General features: G+C 36.0%; 1 protein-coding gene across 12 annotated transcripts in view; it reads right to left on the bottom strand.

Annotated features, from left to right (window-relative positions):
- The window catches only part of LOC115223011 (annexin A7), a 163,198-nt gene extending 145,584 nt beyond the window's left edge, over positions 1-17,614 (bottom strand). For 10 of the 12 annotated variants that reach the window (XM_029793435.2, XM_036511867.1, XM_036511870.1 and 7 more), the window contains exon 1: positions 17,460-17,614. The gene's annotated coding sequence lies outside the window, so the exon portion shown is untranslated. The remainder of the gene's footprint in view (positions 1-17,459) is intronic. The other 2 variants (XM_029793436.2, XM_029793437.2) reach the window with 2 other exon arrangements.
- Between the last annotated feature and the right edge of the window lie 265 nt (positions 17,615-17,879).

Raw genomic sequence — 17,879 nt, 5'->3', positions numbered from 1 at the left:
TTGTATATATACATATATATATATATATATATATATCCTATATAATAATGTTTACAGTACCGTAAGTATATATGCTGTGGCCCATGCGGGGACACCACTGTGAATTGATGCTACACTAATATGTGAATCCACCTCTGATACTGGCAATGGTCAACAAGGGAGTTCGATGCCGCTGCCTGCTTCTGTGTCTCCTGTCGTGAGGTAGGTTCATCTGGGACCCCGACAAGAAGAGATCCAGTTTAGTTTTAAAGAAACCCACATCCACACCATGCAAGTCTCTCAGGCATTTAGGGAGGCTGTTGAAGAGCTGTGGTCCTCTGAAACCCAAGCTGTTGCAGTATCTGGTCCTGTATTTTGATGGTGATGTTGAAATCTTTGGCACCATGCTGTGGCGCCCCGTTCTTATGTTGGGGTAACTTTGAATGCCAAAGTTTGGGACAAGACTCTTCAAGATTTTCCAGATGTATATCATCACATCTCACTCCCGCCTTCACTCTAGGGAGAAGAGTTTCAATACTTTCAGTCTTTCCCAGTAGCTGATATGTTGCATTGAGACAATCTTCTTTGTGTAGCTTCTTTGAATTGCTTTGAGTTCTGCTGTTAGTTTTATATTATGTGGTGACCATAGTTGGTAGCAGTAGTCCAAGCATCTGAGGATGAAAGTTTTCCACAGGACCATCAGTGTCTCCTTCTCTCTTGTTCTGAAAGTTCGGAGAATCCATCCAGCTAGCCGTCTGCATTTTATCACCAAATTAGTAATATGCACTTGGAAAGATGCATCATTGCTCATGTCAATGCCCAGGTCATGCACTGATTTTGACTCAGGGATTGCAATTCTTCCCGGGCCAGTGTATCCAGTCTGCATGTCGTTTACTGTTGTGTGTCGGTAGCGCAGGGCCTGGAATTTACCTGCATTAAACTGCATGTTGTTGTCCTCACCCTACCTGTGTATTGTATCCAACTCCTGTTGCAGATGTGCAATATTTCCAATGTTTTGCATTGTGTGGGAGACTTTTGTTCATCTGCATAGCTGGCAAGGGTGGCCATCTTAGCAACTGAGGGCATGTCTGAAAGGGCCACTATGAACAGCAGTGGCCCCAAGACAGTGCCCTGTGGAACACCGCTTGTTATTTGTGTTTCCCTGGAGGTGGCTCCATTGGTCACAACTGCCTATCTTTTAGGAAGTTGTGCAGCCACTCTCCAAGTTTTCCACCTATGCCGAGACCACGCAGTGTGACAAATCATACTGTGGTCGACTTTATCAAATCCACATTTGAGCCATTTAGTAGCGGTTTTAACACCCAGTCATAGTGTTGCAGGAGCTGTGTTAGGCAGCTTCTACCTGGTCGAAATCCATGCTGGGTGTCAGTCAGCAAGTCATTTTCTTCAAGGAACATGATTAGATTCTTGCGGACGATGTGTGAGGTCAGAGAGATAGGCCTATAATTTTTAGCATCTGCTCTGCTTCCTCCCTTATGGATAGGGCATATTACCTCCTCTTTCAATTTGACTGGGAGCTTACCACTTGAAAGAAAGCTCTGAAAAAGAAGCTGTAGCGGTTTTGCAAGGACTCGTTTGCACGATTTGAGAAGGATCGCTGGAAATCCATCAGGTCCAGCAGCTGAGTTTGTGTCAATCTCATCTAGGGCGAGTGTGATATCATCATCTTCAATGTTGATGTGCTCAATTTTTTTTGCCTCATTGGCTGCAGGTAAAGTGGCAAAGAATTCTTCTGGGTTGTTTACTCGCCTGTGTCCTAGAGGTGTAGTAAACACACTTTGGAACTGTTCATTCAGTATTTCAATTATCCTCGTGGGATTTCCTGTGAGAGAGCCATCTTTTTAGAAGAGAGGTCCAATTCTCTGGTGCACTGTGGCTGTCTCTTTGGCAAACTTAAAGAAAGCTTTAGGGTTTGACTTTATATTTTCTATTACCCAAGCTTCTGTATCTGCTCTCTCCTTTTCATGAGATTGATGCAGACTTTTCTCAGTTTCCATTAGCATTCTCTCGAGCCGAGACTTCTCACCACTTTTGATGTGTTTGCTCAGGCAGTTCGCAATCCTTGTCTGTTGTCTCATAAGAATCTTCCTTTCTCTAGGGATCCTGTTTTTGTTTTTGTGTGTGCTGGCCCTGCACACTGGGACATATTTGTCACATATGGCTTGTATTATGGACATGAAGCGTTTGTGTTTCATGTTAATGTTCAGTGTGGAGAGACATTTAGGCCAATCTTGTTTGAGGATCTCTTTCTCGATCAACTTCCAGTTTGCTTTATGAAAGTTTAAGTTGGAGAGATTGTGGATGCTTCGTATAGGCTGTGTGTCTGTGGGGACTTTTGGTCCATACATAGACAGCTCTATTATGTTGTCATCCGAGATCGTTGTCGGCATCACTTTAACATTATGGATAATATCCATATTGTTTGTGAAGCAGAGATCCAGTATATTATCTGCCCTTGTTGGTTGCAGCACTATTTGCTCCAAGAAAGAGGCATTTGTGAGATGGAGCAGGGACTCTGCCTGTGCCTGCTGATCGTGTGTCATCCCTGGGAGCATCTGCCCCACCAGGCCATTCCACATTGGGGAAGTTAAAGTCACCCATGAAGAATACACTGTTGTGTTGCTCCATGTTGGTGAGAACTTCTATTTTTGTTAGGCAGTCTTCAAACATGCCTGAGTGATTTGGGGCATCCGGTGGGCGATACGTAGTACATATGATGATATTCAGTCGTCTTATGTGTACAATTTGAGTGTCACACACTGAGTTTGAATATGACAACAGGACCTGGGGCGTGAGGTCATCTCGGATGTACATTGCAACTCCACCATGGCTCCTCACTTTTCTGTCTGAGCGTATGACAGCATATTGCGACATGTGTATTTCTGCATCTCCTATATTGGGTCCAAGATGCATTTCTATGAGTGCCATGCATATAGCTTGATTGCATGCCACAAGGTCTCTCAGGAATGAGATTTTCCTTTTACAGTTGCCACACAGCAGCCCTCCTATGTTCAGTAGAAATATTTTTGCAGTGTGTGTGTTGGTGTCTGTGGTGGCCATCCTGCATCTGTTGGTGGTGGCCATATGTGGTGGTAGTTCCAGCTTTGTGTTTGTAGCCAGGTCTGCTATAAATATATATATATATATATATATATATATATATATATATATACATATGTATATATGTAAATATATATATATATGCATATATGTATATACATATATATATACATATATATATATATATATGTATATATATATGTATATACATATATATATACATATATATATGTATATACATATATATATACATATATATATGTATATACATATATATACATATATATATGTATATACATATATATATACATATATATATATATATGTATTACATATATATATACATATATATATATATATGTATATACATATATATATACATATATATATATGTATATACATATATATATACATATATATATATATATGTATATACATATATATATACATATATACATATATATATCTATATACATATATATATACATATATACATATATATATGTATATATGTAAATATATATATATGTATATATGTATATACATATATATATACATATATACATATATATATACATATATATATATATATATATACATATATATATGTATATATGTAAATATATATATATATATGTATATACATATATACATATATATATGTAAATATATATATATATGTATATATGTATATACATATATATACATATATAATATATATATATACATATATATATATATATACATATATATATGTATATATGTAAATATATATATATATGTATATATGTATATACATATATATATATACATATATACATATATATATGTAAATATATATATATATGTATATATGTATATACATATATATATACATATATACATATATATATGTAAATATATATATATATATGTATATACATATATATATGTATATATGTAAATACATATATATATGTATATATGTAAATATATATATATATATGTATATATGTAAATATATATATATATATGTATATATGTAAATATATATATATACGTGTATATATGTAAATATATATATATATATATGTATATACATATGTATATACATATATATATATGTATATGGATATATATGTATATTTATATATATGTATACATATGTATATATGTATATACATATATATATATATTTATATATATATGTATATACATATATAATATATATTTATATATATGTATATACATATATATATATGTATATTTATATATATATGTATATACATATATATATATGTATATTTATATATATGTATATACATATGTATATATGTATATACATATATATATATATATTATATATATATGTATATACATATATATATATGTATATTTATATATATGTATATACATATATATATATGTATATTTATATATATGTATATACATATATATATATATGCATCATCATCATCATCATCGTTTAACGTCCGTTCTCCATGCTAGCATGGGTTGGACGGTTCGACCAGGGATCTGGGAAGCCAGAAGGCTGCACCAGGCTCCAGTCTTATCTGGCAGTGTTTCTACAGCTGGATGCCCTTCCTAACGCCAACCACTCCGTGAGTGTAGTGGGTGCTTTTTACGTGCCACCTGCACAGGTGCCAGGCAAGGCTGGCAACGGCCACGGTCGGATTGGTGTATTTTATGTGCCACCGGCACGGAAGCCAGACGAGGCGGTGCTGGCATCGGCCACGAGTCAGATGGTGCTTTTTACGTACCACCAGACCAGGGATCCTGGCTGGTTCAATTCGATTTCGATTTCGCTTGCCCCAACATGTCTTCGCAAGCAAGGGGGTTGGCATGGGTGCCTGTTGTACGGTCAGATTGGTGTATTTTACGTACCACCGGCACGGAAGCCGGTGGAGGCGGCGCTGGCATCGGCCACGAGTCGGATAGTGCTTTTTACGTACCACCAGACCAGGGAACCTGGCTGGTTCAATTCGATTTCGCTTGCCCCAACATGTCTTCGCAAGCAAGGGGGTTGGCATGGGTGCCTGTCGTACGGTCAGATTGGTGTATTTTACGTGCCACCGGCACGGAAGCCAGTAGAGGCGGCGCTGGCATCGGCCACGAGTCGGATAGTGCTTCTTACGTACCACCAGACCAGGGATCCTGGCTGGTTCAATTCGATTTTGACTTCGATTTCGATTTCGCTTGCCCCAACATATCTTCGCAAGCAAAGGGGGTTGGCATGGGTGCCTGTCGTCGGATGAGGTTCTATATCGACTTCGCTTGCCTCAACAGGTCTTTGTGTCCAAGGGAGGAAAGGCATTCATAAGTGGGCTGGGCTCACTTGTCCTGCCTGGTCTTCTCACGTACAGAATATTTCCAAAGGTCTCGGTCGCTGGTCATTTCCTCAGTGAGGCCTAAAGTTCGAAGGTCGTGCTTCACCACCTCGTCCCAGGTTTTCCTGGGTCTACCTCTTCCACGGGTTCCCTCAACTGCTAAGGATTGGCACTTTCTCACACACCTATCTTCATCCATTCTCGCCACATGACCATACCAGCGCAATCGTCTCTCTTGCACACCACAACTGATGCTTCTTAGGTACAACATTTCTCTCAAGGTGCTAACGCTCAGTCGAGTATGTACACTGACATTACACATCCATCGGAGCATACTGGCTTCATTCCTCACGAGCTTACGCATGTCCTCGGCAGTCACGGCCCATGTTTCACTGCCATGTAGCATGGCTGTTCGTACATATATATATATATATGAATATTTATATATATGTATATACATATATATATATATATGCATATATATATATGTATATATGCATATACATATATATATATGTATATATGCATATACATATATATATATGTATATATGCATATACATATGTATATATGTATATATGCATATACATATATATATATTTATATATATGTATATACATAAATATATATGTATATACATATATATGTATACATATATATGTATATACATATATGTATATACGTATGTATATATGTATATACGTATGCACATATGTATATACGTATGTATATATGTATATATGTATATACATATGTATATATGTATATACATATGTATATATGTATATACATATGTATATATGTATATACATATGTATATATGTATATACATATGTATATATGTATATACATATGTACATATGTATATACATATGTATATACATATGTACATACATATGTATATACATATGTACATATGTATATACATATGTACATATGTATATACATATGTATATACATATGTACATATGTATATACATATGTATATACATATGTACATATGTATATACATATGTATATACATATGTACATATGTATATACATATGTACATATGTATATACATATGTACATATGTATATACATATGTATATACATATGTACATACGTATATACATATGTATATACATATGTACATATGTATATACATATGTATATACATATGTACATATGTATATACATATGTATATACATATGTATATACATATGTATATATGTATATACATATGTATATACATATGTATATATGTATATACATATGTATATATATATGTATATATGTATATACATATGTATATATATATGTATATACATATGTATATATATATGTATATATATATGTATATACATATGTATATATGTATATACAGATATGTATATACATATATATATACATATATATATGTATATACATATGTATATAAGTATATACAAGTGTAGATATGTATATACATATGTATATATGTATATACATATGTATATATGTATATACATATGTATATATGTATATACATATGTATATATGTATATACATATGTATATATGTATATACATATGTATATATGTATATACATATGTATATATGTATATACATATGTATATATGTATATACATATGTATATACATATGTATATATGTATATACATATGTGTATATGTATATACATATGTGTATATGTATATACATATGTATGTATATACATATGTATATACATATGTATATACATATGTATATACATATGTATATATGTATATACATATGTATATACATATGTATATATGTATATACATATGTATATATGTATATACATATGTATGTATATATGTATATACATATGTATGTATATATGTATATACATATGTATATATGTATATACATATGTATGTATATATGTATATACATATGTACATATGTATATATGTATATACATATGTATATATATGTATATACATATGTATATATGTATATGTATATACATATATATATGTATATACATATATATATATATATATATATACATATATATATGTAGATACATATGTATATATGTATATACATATATATATGTATATACATATGTATATAAGTATATACATATATATATATGATAGAAATATTAAAATTACTAAGTCTCTCTAAAGGAGATTACGGCAGCGTTACTGGAAATTAATAGTTATCAACCTTACTAATATGGCAGTCTTATAAATATAAGACTAAAGCTGTCGCTGATTAGCTCCAAGAGGCCACCGCCTCTAGCTAGCTATTTGTAATGGACGCAGGTTCGTGTGTCAAATAGCTAGCTTGAGGCGGTGGCCTCTTGGAGCTAATCAGCGACAGCTTTAGTCTTATATTCATAAGACTGCCATATATATGTGTATATACATATATATATATGTATTTACATATATGTATATATGTATATACATATGTATATATGTATATACATATATATATATGTATATACATATATATATATGTATATATGTATATGCATATATATATAACTTAGAATAACTTAGAAAGGTTTTGGCCAGTATTGGCCCAGGCCATGTCTAACTTAATAGCACCACCTGGCGAAGTCTTTCAATTCAAGATTTGGGCACCGAGGCCCATTCGAGCAGAGAGTTATTGTTTGCGGAGACATATCTGGCTGTGGGTGGTTTGTCCGGGACTGTTTGAAGGAATTTGTCCAAAGACTTCTTGAATTTTGTGTGGTCTGTTTCTGTTTTGACGTGTCCTGGTGTCATGTTGAAGAGAGCGGGTCCAATTGAGGTGAAATAATTGTGCCGTATTGTCGTTATGTGATGCGATTTAGATTTTTGTTGTGGACGGATGGCACATGGTCCAAGCCTTGGATGTATTTTGAAGGTGATGCCAACATCATTCGGACAGTGCTGATGGAATATTTTCCACATCATACAGATAATGTAGCGTTCACGGCGTCGTTGGAGTGAAGTTTCAGCTTCTCTAGTCTTTCCCAGTAGTCAAGGTCTAACATGCCATCTATCTTTTTTGTGATTGAGCTTTGGGGAGCTTCAATTCTGATAATATTTTGTTTTGTGTAGGGAGACTACAGTGGACAGCAGTATTCAAGGTGGGGTCGGGCAAAAGTGGAGAAAAGAAGGATAATAGTGTGGGAATCTCTCGACTGGAAGGTTCTGAGAATCCAGGAACACATTCTGCGGGCCATGTCAACTTTGCTGCTTATATGTGTAGCCCAGCTTATGTTGTTGTCCACTGTTACTCCCAAATACATATATGTGTATATATATATATGTGTATACATATATGTGTGTATATATATATATGTGTATACGTATATTTATATACATATATTTATATAAATATATATATATATATACCTATACGTATATTTATATACATATATTTATATAAATATATATATATACCTATACGTATATTTATATACATATATTTATATAAATATATATATATATACCTATATATATATATACATATATTTATATACATATATATATATGCCTATATATATATATATATACATATATATATATATATATATATATATATATATGTATAAATATATATATAGAAATATATGTATATACATGTGTGTGTGTGTGTGTATGTATGGAAGATATCACTGATATTATTCCAAAGGAACAAAATGGTGTAAAAGAATGTAATCTCCTCTTCTGAGTTCACTGCATCTTACACCAAAAAACCTTTGCATCAAGTTCACTGTATACTTTCCTGTTCCTTTGCTATTTATTTAATTTCATATTAAACTCTGTACACAACTAGCACTTTACACATACATACGCACATCTGTTTGTGAGGGATGCGATAGCGAAAAAGAAGGCGTTGCAGAAAGCTTTATGTAATAATAGAACTGAACAAATGAAAGCCAGGTATAACATGGAGAATTGTGCTAAGAGGGTGGTTGCAAGATCTATAAGGAGGCTGAGGAGAGGTTGAGTGGGTTGGATGGGAACCCAAGATGTTGAGGGAGGAAGATGCATGAGTGGGAGTGATGGAAGGTTGAATTTTGTGGTGAAGGGGCCAGTGGAGAGAAGTAGTGGAGGCAATGAAGGAAATGAAAAGAGGAAAGGCAGCTGGTCCATCAGAAGTTAGTGAGGAAATGAGAACCGCAAGTGGAGAGATAGGGATTGTTGTGATGATGGAGCTCTGCTAGGGTGTGCAGGATGGAAGAGGAATGCCAGATGACTAAGCACTGTGGTGGTACCGATCTTCAAGAGGAAGGAGGATGCGATGAGTTGTGGGGTGTATAGGGGAGTGAAGTTATTGGAAGATAGTGGAAAGGGTGTTGGAGAGGAGAATTCGGTGGATGTGGATGAGATGCAATTTGGTTTTTATGCCAGGAAGGGAGAGAATAGATGCAGTGCTCATTGTAAGGAGATTGCAGGAGGAATACCGAGATAAGGGGAAGGAGTTGTACATGTGCTTCATTGATCTGGAGAAGGCATTTGATAGGGTTCCTAGGAAGGTGATTGAGTGGGCATTGAGGAAGAGAAGTATACTGCAGGTAACAATGAGGGCAGTGATGAGTTTGTATGAGGAGGTAAAGACAAGAGTGAGAATTAGATCAGAGCTGTTGGAGGAGCTTTCAGTGAAAGTTGGTGTGCATCAGGGATCTGTGCTGTCACTGTTGTTGTTTGCAATAGTCGTTGATGTGGTGATGGAGAGCACAAGGGAGGGATTGATAATGGAGATACTGTATGCGGATGACCTTGTTCTGATGAGTGAGACAATGGAGGGAATGAGGGAGAAGTTTTGGAAATTGAAGGAGGCATTTGAAAGCAAGGGTTTGAAGGTAAACCTCGGGAAGACAAAAGTGATGGTGAGTGGGGTGGAAGGAGAAGTGTTGGTGAGTAAGGTGGATCCATGTGGTGTACATGGGAGGAGGGTAATAGTAAATACAGTGTTGTGTACGAGATGTGATAAATAGTTTCATAGCAGATGTACGAAAATGAAGGTGACCCCAAGACTAGCAAGGGAGTTTCTTTGTGGAAGATGTGAAAAAGGAGTTGGAGGGCTGGTGGAACCAGTGGAAATGCTATGCGATAAGATGGAAACAATGATAGAATTTTGTTATTTGGGAGATAGGACGGATGTAAGGTAGCTGTGACAGCAAAAGCAAAACTTGGGTGGGTGAAGTTCAGGGAATGTGGAGCGTTGTAATACGGGGAAAAGGTTCTCATTGAAGATGAAAGGAAGGGTCTAAAGGAGTTGTAACAGAGCTGCAATGCTGTGTGGGCGTGAGACATGATATCTGAGGCAGAGAGAGATGGCAATTTTGAGAAGGACCGAGAGAGCAATGGTGAAAGAAATGTGTGGTGTGAAGCTGTTTGATAAGAGGACTGAGGACTTAATGGGGATGCTGGGGTTGGAGGAATCGGTGGAATGGCTGGCAAGTGCGAATGGAGTGTGGTGGTATGGGCATGTGTTGAAGAGGGATGAGGAGCATGTTCTGAGAAGGCTGCTTGAGTTTGAGGTAAATAGACTACGAAAGCAAAGATGTGAAACTGGTCGATCAAGGCACTGCAATTGTTTCTGCAAGCCTGGAAAATTACAGATAGAGACCCTCCAGACAACATTATCATAGCAACACTAAAGAGTATTGGTTTCACCAGAACTATGGCCGAGACAGAGCTGAAGAAACTCAAATTCCTATGTTCCAATGCTCTCATTAGACCACACATCAACATTTTGGATACATCATGAGAAATGATTGCAGCAAAGCTGACACAAGGGATGGGGAAAGTGAAAAGGAAAAAAAGTCTCCCGTACTCAATAGACATTCAAAAGAACAAAACCATAGCCATGACTAAAAAGCCTGCTAATGAAGGAAACACTGATGATACTGGCCCTGCCGACACCACTGTAGACTCGCATTATTGACATGAATTATTTAAGTTTCATATTGATGTCTTGCAAAGAGACTTTTAAGCCAATTTTGCTGGAGTACATGTTTTTCAATTGACTTCCAGTCAGCCTTGTAGAAGTCCAAACTGGACAGGGTTTGGGTGCCATCTAGGTGGAACACATCGTTAATTAGTTTTGGACCATACATCAACAATTCTAGCAAGTGATCATGAAAGGATATGAGACAAAGAGAGAAAATAAGAACAGAATGGTTAAGAAATATATATGTATGTATATATAAAGCATGTGGAATAAGTGAAGCAAAAATGAGAAGTGCAAAAGGAAGTGATAATTATAAAAAGGATGTAAAAAGGAATGTAAAAAAAAGGATTGTATAAAACCTGTACAGAGAAAAGCTATTTTACATAAAACAGGCATTAGGTACTGTATTGTGTGTCCCAGAACCAATCATTTCAATTTATAGTTAATCTTAGAATTGTCCAAATTATGAATATACTCAATTCGTGAAACAGAGAGCCTAAAGCCTGGATTGGAGGAGTTCCTATGTACAGAAATGTATAAAATTTACTATTATTGTAACTACTTAATATATATATATACATTTGCACGTATGTGTTGCATATTCAAGGGGCAACCTACAAGGATCCAATAGTTACATTCAAGTGGTGGGGACTTGAGGCAAACAGGTTCGTTAGCTACCCTGTGTGCTGTAGTAAGTACTGAGACGCATGCCTGGTGAGTAACTTTGCAGATCAAGTTGAGATCCACTTGCAGGTCAAGTTGAAGTTCCTGGTAAGTATCCACTTCCAGTGACGGTACGCCTCCTCTCAAGTTCTCTTGCAGCAGACACTAGGGCATGTACAATCTAGTTTGGGGTTTCGAGGATCTGCAAAAAGAACCCTCTGGTGTTAGTGCTCACACTAGATGAGAAGGTAGGCCATACCAAATCACCTGTCTCCACCTCCTCTTTCCTCTACAGGAGTAATTTCTCTACCTTCCTGGCTGGGGGTCAGGGTTCACGGTTTCATGCCCATATAGTGTAGTTCACAGTTGAAGGCTGAACTCCATACAGACACCTAGAGGTATCACCTATCCATCCAGTGCTCCCACAATCCATTTGCTTGGGGAAACCCCAAGGCCTGATTGGCTGAATACTGACCCTGCCCCATGTGGGGCTAGAACATTGCCATGGTGAATTGATGCACTCATAACTCAATGGGGTTAGACAAATTCTCACTATGACCAAACAAGTTAAATAGGTAAACATTTGATGAATTCCTGCTACAAATACAGGTAACTTCCTCAAATTAGATATAAAATATGGATATATATTTATATATAGAAACACACACATCGTGTATTCTTTTATTTGTTTCAGACATTTGACTGCAGCCACGCTGGAGCACCACTTTTAGTTGAGCAAATCAACCCCAGGACTTATTCTTTGTAAGCCTAGTACTTATTTTATTGATCTCTTTTGCCAAACTGTTAAGTTACAGGGATGTAAACACACCAACATAGGTTGTCAAGCAATATTGGGGGAACAAACACAGACACACACACACATATATATATGACAGGCTTCTTTCAGTTTCCGTCTACCAAATCCACTCACAAGGCTAAAGTAGAAGACACTTGCCCAAGAACCCAGAACCATGTGGTTGGTAAGCAAGTCACTTACCACAGAGCCACTCTTGCACCTATTGAGATGCTTACAGCATCCAGGTTTCCCAAGCGGCCACCCATCTTAGTACTAACAAGGCTCGACGATGTTTAACTTTGGTGATCAGATGATCTAACTTAACATGAATATTCAATAGAAAAACCACACAACAGTGTTCGTCTCAAGAAAGCCTCTTATACAAATGTATAGTACAAAAACCACAGAATGTCAGTAACAAGACAAAAGTTATCCAGTGGCAATGGTGATGTTGCTGAGTCCAGATTTCTGTATATCTGTGCCTCATCAGAAGCAAGCCATCCACAAGCAACCACATGTTTAGACAAACTTAACCTCTACTGCAGAAAATTTTTTAAAAAAAGCTGATTAATAAATCACTGGTGTTGGAATAATCTACTGCTTCCATAACAAATAATGAACTTTTACCAAGCCTGCTGGCTATTTGCGACACCAGCTACTTGTTAATCACAGTTTTTCTATATCAGTAGAGGCTAAGTTTGTTTATCCATGCTGTTACTTGTGGGTGTTCGCTACTGATGACACAAAAAAAAATGCAGAAATCTGGATTTAGCAATTCCATTGTTACTGCTGGATGGTTTTCATCTGCTATTGATATTCATCTGCGCTTTTTAGCATAATACATGTATAAGATGTTTTCTCAAGATGAATATTGCAGTTGCGTGACTTTCTACAGTATATCCACATTAAGTTAGATATACAGAATGCTATTTTGAAATGATACTGCTTCTATCTCTAATAATTGTATGTGAATAATATTTGTTTTATTGTAGAATACTTTATTTAGTATTTGTGGAAGAGAATATAAATGTTCTTTTATTTAATCATTTTATCAGACATATTGCAGGCATTTGCTATATTTATGTATGTATATGCATTTGTATCTTTTAAAGTGCATTAATCAAATGCAGCTATTGCTTTTAATCTGAATGTCTATGTCTAGAAATGGTGTTGTATTAGTGATCACCGTGACCGACCAGGCTATCAGATGTTGCTTCACATTGCTGGTCACAATGCACTTCGTGTTGTTTTAACCTTCAAATGACGCCATGCCACTGGCTAAGCGAGCAGGCCAACAGAAGAAAGAGTGAGAGAAAGTTGTGGTGAAAGAGTACAGCAGGGATCACCACCACCCCCTGCCGGAGCTTCATGGAGCTTTAGGCGTTTTCGCTCAATAAATACTCACAAGGCCCCGTGGAGCTTTAGGTGTTTTTGCTCAATAAGCACTCACAACGCCCGGTCTGGGAATCGAAACCTTGATCCTACAACCGCGAGTCCGCTGCCCTAACCACTGGGCCATTGCGCCTCCATGTTGTATTAGTATTGCTCCAAATGCTGAATTTTAGTATTGATTTGATCACTATGTCCTTTAATTTCTCAATGTCTTCTGAAGTGTCCATTTCGACTACTACATCATCTATGCACCTAATATCTAACCTATAGCTACTGTTTTTTTGTTTTTTTTATAGAGCTTAACCTTGTGGGCATTGGAAAGGGACTAACAGGTTTTTTGCAGGTTACTAATATTTTGTTTTTGTTTTTTTAATTATTTTGCTGACATCAGAGATGGCTTTATTTTAGGGTGTTTGATAGTTTTTGATACTAGAACATTATTAAAATGACTTTCTACAAGGCAGATACAGAGAGTACCTATTTCTAAATTATCGAGAAGTCCTCAAAAAGATTAAATTAGGACATGGGCTTATTTTCAATATATCAAATCTAACAGAAAAACCGTTCCACATATATACAAATATAAAACCAAATAGCAAAACCAAAAAACAGAATTCCTGAAGAAATTGATGGAAGGAGAAAGACCCAAAGCAACCCAAGTGATAGAAATTATAGAAGCTAAAATTATACAGTTGCAGAAGGAAGTAGAGAAATCAGTAAGAGAGAAACATTTATAAACACTGTGTATATGTAGCTCCAGATAATATATAGACATCACTTTCTAGATATGTTACATAAATAAAGTAAACTACAGAAAAGAAAGTTTATACCACCCACACAAGAAGAAAAATTTAATAACTTCTCTTCCCCACACTCAATCGGAACTGGAGCTGCCAAGCATTTGGTGCTGGCTCCCAACACTACACATCAATGACTTACTAACCACCACATCCAGTAATACCCACTCTTATGCATATAACATTACCCTTTTTCACCCTGCTCTAGACTTCCCTAATCGTACACATGCCAAACCAGCACAGATTCTATAAACAGAGGCCGTGGGGAACATCGTCCAGTTGGAGTCTGGTCAACCTCAGGAATTACTCATATCAGGAAAATAGTACCACCCTCTCTTAACGTGAAAGAAACTCAGCTAGAACCCTCACAACCACATCTCAATGACCAGCCTTTCTCTTTAGAGGCAGAAGATATTTCACGCCCTCCCCCCCACTCTACAAGGCCACAATGGAGTATTGCTCTCCCATCTGGGATGGTGTTGTTGCTACACGTATTGACCATCCCAATTACAACCAAAGAAAGGCTGCTTGGACGATCAGCATATCATCGCGAATGAACACACTTGTCTCCACTTTTTATTTTATTTCTACTATACTGGCTTCTGCTTCTCAGAATTTATTGATCTCACACCTCCAACACTCAGGCTTCCCTGACACCAGTGCATTCAGCCCCTCATCACCCGCAGTACATCCATTAGCCTGCCTACACTTTCCTACTACTAATCTCAAATTTCCAGAACATCGATCCTCCAGAGCCTTCTTCCGTTCCATGTCCTTCTTGCAAGTGTCGACCTGCAATATTAACGCCATTATTTTCACCAGCCTCAGGGGGCCTGCAAATGTTATGGACTGTATCCAATCCTCTAGACTTAGAAAGTATATAAATACACTTAATACAGATCAAATCGCGCTCCTCGATCTTGGTTCCAACTTCAATCTGCAACCAAAATACGTCCCAAACAAGAAAAAAGTTGAGATTAAACTACTTTATCAAAAGTGAGAAAATCCGGGGGATTAAAAAAAAAAGCACGAACATTGGTGTTGAACCCCAAAGGATTACTTCGTGGCGATTGTAACAAAAATAGATATCTACGCAAGAATAACTAAATACTCAACTAACTTAAGCCGTACACGGCTTAAAACATGGCCATAAATAAATGCGATACAAGCAATATGTTCGTATTCATATACCCACACACACATATATATATAAATGCATACACACCCACACACACAAATATAGATATGGTCTTCTTTAAATCACTCTGCAGCATTTGAAAACGGGTGGAGAAGTCAACTAAATTGCCTGAATCGTTAAGTTGACGCGATTGGGGCCAATCTATTTCTAAACAACAAAATCTTCCAGATAAATATACGCAGGCGATGAGAACTCATAGAATAGCATTTTCAAAAATTTATTTAGAAAAGAGATATATTTTGAAATGTATCGAAAATTTTCCATAAAAGATTTTTTTTCTCAAAGTGCTTTTCCCGACTGAAAATTAATTAATTGGCTTCATTTGGCCATTCGCTTAGAGTTAGTTCCCCTCCTTAATAATGCATTTCTTTATGCGACAATCGAAAATACAGTTTTTTTCTTCTTTTTTTTTCAAAGTTTTATTAAACGAAATTAACCGAAAAATTGCAATATCTAACATTTTACAAACGCGCTTTATAAAATTTAGCGATTTTACGATTTTCTTCATGTACAGTTTTATATAAAAAAAAAAAAAAACGTGTAGAAAGACATTTTGCGATTATTTAAAATATTTATGAATTAACAAGAAAATTAAGTTTCCAGTTGCATTTTTGTTAATTACTGATATTAAGACGTCGCAACGGTGTATTTATATATATATATGGTCAGAAAGGCCACATCAATGAAACCAAAAGTGTTTTAAAATCTATGTCAATATCAAAAAAACCAAACTGAATATTTTTCCTATTGTTCGAACTATCCCATTTTATAAATCATTAAACTTCAGTTATGTAAAATTGGTTTATAACTGTTGCGGCATCATTACCGTTTTCATTTCAGTTCAAAATCAATCGAAAATATATTTAGAACTTTACCTAACGTTCCTATGAAATAGATTTGTGAAAGTTAATTAGCAGCCAAAAAAAAAAAAGAAAGTAAATCGTGCCAAAAAGAAAGCCGTTGGGCGTGTCCTACTTTTTTTTTTTTGGTTTCCTTCTCTCTAACTTTCATCTTTATTTCGACTCTCTAATCTTTCGCCCTAATTCTCACCCACGATCTCGCCATTAAGCAAACACACCTGGTGAGAAAGTTGAAAGAAGGAAGCGAAAAGCGGCGATGGAGTAAGAGAAACACGAAAGAAAAAGCCAGGGAGTGGTTGAAAGTGAGTATGCATGTAGCCACATATATATATATATGCGTGAGTGCGTGTATACATATATATATATATATTTATATATCTATAGATAGATAGATATAGGTGTGTAGTATGTGTCTGTCTGTAATGATAGCCGGAGAAAATGAACAATAACAAATATACCTAGAATTGCGACGTTTGGTGAATCTGAGCTGCTTGAACAAAATAAGTTCCTCCACAGTAATAGCGCGGTGCCAAAGAAGAGAGTCACGTGATTAGATTTTCGCTCTCGATTTCACTCCCACCTCTTTTCTTTCTCTTTCTCTTTCTCACTTTTCACTTCCTTTCCTCGTTTCTCCCTCTCTCTCCATTTTTACTCTTTTCCATTCACGTTTTTTCCCCTCCTACCCTCTTTGTTCTATCTATCTATCTTTTCTTTCCCACTTCCGTCGCCAAAATTCTCTCTCCTCCCCCCACACCATCTTTCTTTATCGTAATTCCCTCTCACTCAATTCATTACTTAGCTCTCTCCCTCTCTCTTAATTCATTACTTAGCTCTCTCCCTCTCTCTTAATTCATCACTTAGCTCTCTCTCTCTCTCCC

This window comes from Octopus sinensis, linkage group LG21 (genome assembly GCF_006345805.1).
Source record: "Octopus sinensis linkage group LG21, ASM634580v1, whole genome shotgun sequence".
Lineage (NCBI taxonomy): Eukaryota > Metazoa > Mollusca > Cephalopoda > Octopoda > Octopodidae > Octopus > Octopus sinensis.
This window is presented reverse-complemented; position numbering and strand designations above follow the sequence as displayed.